Here is a 4,642-nt window from a genome sequence, read left to right as displayed (position 1 = left end):
GCCACTTGGGTGAAGTGGGTTAAAATGATGGGATAGTGATTTTGTAAATTGTGGTAAAGTATCAATGTGTGAATTGAGGAGGCTTGATGTTGAATTTGATATATTTTGATTGATTTCAAAGAAAAGGGATGAAATTGGCATGTTTTGATTGATTTTGAAAAGAGTTTAAAATGGCTTGTTTTGAAAATGGCACTTTGTGGTTTTGTATGAAAAACATAGTTTTTGGGCATACTTTGACGGGACATAACTTGGACTACGGATCTCTATTTTGTGCCAAATCTATTTAGAAATGAAATTGGATCTGGGATGTCCATGCCGTTCGAAGAACGGGTGAAAAACGATTTAAAATGAGAAAGTTATGTCTGTTGGAAGATTGGGGGTTGAATCTGTGAATTCTGCAGCTTTTAACTTAAAAATTTTTTAGAAGAATGACCCCCCGCGCGTAGGCGCACTTGGCGCGTACACGCCGTTCTTCCAGAAAGCGCCATCCACGCTTGCGCGTGATGTGCGCGGGTGCGCCGAATGTGCTGCACCTAATGCCCAGCCATTTTCCAGAGAGTTATGCCAGAATTGTGCCAGTTTTGTGCCTGGGGCACGAGAGCACCCACGCGTACGCGTGGTTGACGCGTGCGCGTCAATTGGCTAATTTTCAATCCACGCGTTAGCGTGCATGACGCATACGCGTCGATGAGTTTTGTGGCCATCCACGCATGCGCGTACGTGTGGCCCTGTTTTCATCCCAAAGTTGATTTTTGAGTTTTAAAAGCCAAATCTCATACTTCTAAGCCTCCGATCTCACCACTTATGTCTTAAATCATTATGATATGCCTAGCTATTAGAAAAGGAGCTAGGGGATGTGGTAACTTGCGAGTGAAGCAAGGGAAAAATGAATGATCAATGAGGATCAAAGATGATTATGTGAGAGGCGGAGGATGGTGGTGGAAGTGCTTGTTATGCCATGGACCGAAAGGCCATAATTGTTAATGAGATGGCTGGTTATGGATTTAACCGTGAGCCGGATGGCTAGATTATTGCCGTGTTACGGCGGAGCCATGATTATGGCTATGTATAAATGCATATATGCTGTTGAATGAATTGTGAATGTTGCACTTCCAATGTTGGAGATGAGAGTTTCCCTGGAAGGAAGCAGTGGCTAGCCACCACGTGCTCCAGGTTGAGACTCGAAGCTCTTTTGACCCTATGTCGTAAGGGTGGCTGAGAACTGTAAAAGCCCCGGATGAGCTCGCCCCCGTTAATATTCACCAGTGAAGGTGACGGATATAGATCATGATTATGATCAAGTTTATGATGAGTATAACTCGAGTTGGGAATGCGCGACAGAGGGACAGTCCAATGGTTAGCTACCAGGACTTGTCGGGTTGGCTCTATAACCGACAGATGATATCATCAGCCACTAGGGACAGGCATTCATCATATACATACTATATGAATTGTTTGAGATTGCCTATTTGGCTGCATATTACTTGCTAATTGTCTAAATGCCTTATTTGTTCCTATTTGTATATTCCTTGTTTGATATAACTGTGTTTACTACATTATACTTCTGTTGGTGGTTGGGAGGTGTGAAGGAATTGGAAAGGGAAGTATTAGTTAGGCTGAAGAATCTTTAGTCAGTCGCCACATATGGTTTAGCTTGTTTATAAGCTTTGAATTATCTGGAGGAAGTTCTAGGATTGCCTTCGGCTTTCCTCTATTATTATGTATTATATATGTGGAAGCTGTTACCATGCTAGGGACCTCTGGTTCTCACCCATGCGGATTTTGTGGTTTTCAGATGCAGGACGTGAGGTTTCTCGCTGAGGCCTGCTGGAGACGTCTGGTTTAGCGAAGATCCTTTGTTCTTGGGGACTCTGTTTAGTTTATATGTTTTGCTTAGATACTTTTATCTCCATTAAATAATACAAACTGTGATGACTCCTCTTATAGGAGATTTTGGATAATAGGTTTCTGTATTTGTGTCCCTTTGGGTTTCCTTTGGGGTTTCCTTATTTTATCATATGTATATATTGCTATGCTCGGACTGGTTATCTTCGCAGCCAGATTTTGAGTCTTAATATTCCTGTTCTTAACACTCCTTTGTATATATATAATCTCGCGTTGGTTTATCCTTTGTTCGTTACGTTATCGATCGGAGTGTTGCGCTTTCGAGTTGCGATTTTTGTTTATCCCTTTTTCTACAAAGGCTCCTAGTTATAATCAATCATTCATACTACTATACGTACTAAATTTTTATTTTAGAGGTCGTAATACCTTGCCATCTCTAAATTATGACTTAAGCATAAGACTTTGTATGGTGGGGTGTTACATTTGATACTTAAAAAATAATCTTTTTACCATAAAGTTGAAAATAAAGATTTTCAAAAATATCCAATAAATAAAATTTTAAAAAGTTTAAATTTTTGAAATTAATTTATTATTTATTTATGAAAAATTAGCATTATTCGGTGATTTAAAAAATAAAAAAATGTTCTTGAAAAAAAATTTTGGATTTGAAAAGACAAAAATTTTCATTTTTTCGAATTTTTAAATTTAAAAATTAATTTTTTTGAAAATTAAAAAATAAAATAAAGTCCAGCATTATTAGGAAGACAAAAAAAAGATGAAAACTTTTTATTTTTAAATTTTGAAACTAAAAAATAATCTTTTTACCAAAAAGTTGAAAAATAAATATTTTCAAAAATATCCAATAAATAAAAATTTAAAAAGTTTAAATTTTTGAAATTAATTTATTCTGTATTTAAGAAAAATTAGCATTATCCGATGATTTAAAAAATAAAAAAATATTCTTAAAAAAATTTTGATTTGAAATGACAAAAAATTTTCATTTTTTTGAATTTTTAAATTTAAAAATTAATTTTTTTTAAATTAAAAAATAAAATAAAGTCCAGCATTATTAGGAAGACAAAAAAAGATGAAAACTTTTTATTTTTAAATTTTAAAACTTAAAAAATAATCTTTTTACCAAAAAGTTGAAAAATAAAGATTTTAAAAAATATTCAATAAATAAAAATTTAAAAAGCTTAAATTTTTTAAATTAATTTATTCTGTATTTATGAAAAATTGGCATTATCTGGTGATTTAAAAAAATAAAAAATGTTCTTGAAAAAAAAATTAGGATTTGATAAGACAAAAATTTTCATTTTTTTGAATTTTTAAATTTAAAAATTAAATTTTTTTTGAAAATTAAAAAATAAAATAAAGTCCAGCATTATTAGGAAGACAAAAAAAGATGAAAACTTTCAATTTTTAAATTTTGAAACTTTAAAAATAATCTTTTTACCAAATAGTTAAAAAATAAATATTTTCAAAAATATCCAATAAACAAAAATTTAAAAAGTTTAAATTTTAAAATTAATTTATTATGTATTTGTGAAAAAATAGCATTATCCTTTGAATAAAAAAATAAAAAAATATTCTTGAAAAAAGATTTAGAAGACTATGTAGAGTATTTTATTTAAAATTTGAGTACATGCATGTATTTACCTAAGTCACTAGAATGTTACAAATTTTTATAGTACTCCGAATATCTTTTAAGCCATTTTTTAAAATTGTTTTGCATAGAATAAAATATTTTTTGTGGCATAATTTAAATAAATTTATTAAAAAAATTATTAAAAATATTCATGAGCTATCAAAAATGGATAGAAGAGTATTGTATGAAATTCGAGTTGATAGCTCATTAATATTCTGAAAGAGTCTCATAATTAAATATTTTGTTAGCTTTTTTTAATGCATGGAATAATATATATTTTTAAATTTTTAAATTATTAATATTTTTAATAATTTTTTAAAATAAATTATTAATTTTTTAGTAAAAGAATGGGCAGAAGAGCATTGCAAATTATATTACAAAATGTGTGTAGTTGGAATCAAGGTGATTCGAATTACCTCTGGAATTCATGCATGCATAATTTGAATTGGTCGAATTCGATTTATGTTGATCACTTCTAATTCGAATTTAATTGATTCGAATTACTCTTGGTTTGTGTAATTCGAATGAGCCTTATTCGAACTACATGAAATTGTCATTCTAGTATATTCTTGTAGCGTTTTTGAATTTGATAGAATTATGTAATATATGCCTCCATTTGGTTTATATATGTGATTTACCCTAATATTTATTTTAATTAATTTAGATTGGTTGAGTGATTATCTCATTCGCTTACTTATGCAAGTATTATGGTTTTGAATCTAACTTTGTATACATAACAACTCATTAGCTAGTGACAGACTCTTGATAGATGGAGCTTCAATCTCTGGTAAATTAGTTCTTGGCCTGCCGAATTAAAAAATACAGTGAAAAAAATAGTATTTGTCTTGAAAGTAGAACAATTCTCATTGTTAGTAATATTTATGAAAATTTGTCTTTGTTGAAATTTAACTGTGGCAACTTTATTTGTTAGTATCATATTCATTCATGAAGTTAAAACAATATGATATGATCAACGTTGTTACCAGTTAAACTTTTGCATTTTATGATATAATTTTCAAGTGTCCAAACTTATAGACTTATGTCATTACAAAAGCTATTAGATTAATTAATATTCCTTAATAATATTACCAAAATATCATCGTTGAATATTAGTTTGTGTGAAAAAAATATATAATAACTTAGCAAATG

The sequence above is a fragment of the Arachis hypogaea genome, chromosome 7, assembly GCF_003086295.3.
Source record: "Arachis hypogaea cultivar Tifrunner chromosome 7, arahy.Tifrunner.gnm2.J5K5, whole genome shotgun sequence".
In the NCBI taxonomy this organism is placed as follows: domain Eukaryota; kingdom Viridiplantae; phylum Streptophyta; class Magnoliopsida; order Fabales; family Fabaceae; genus Arachis; species Arachis hypogaea.
This window is presented reverse-complemented; position numbering follows the sequence as displayed.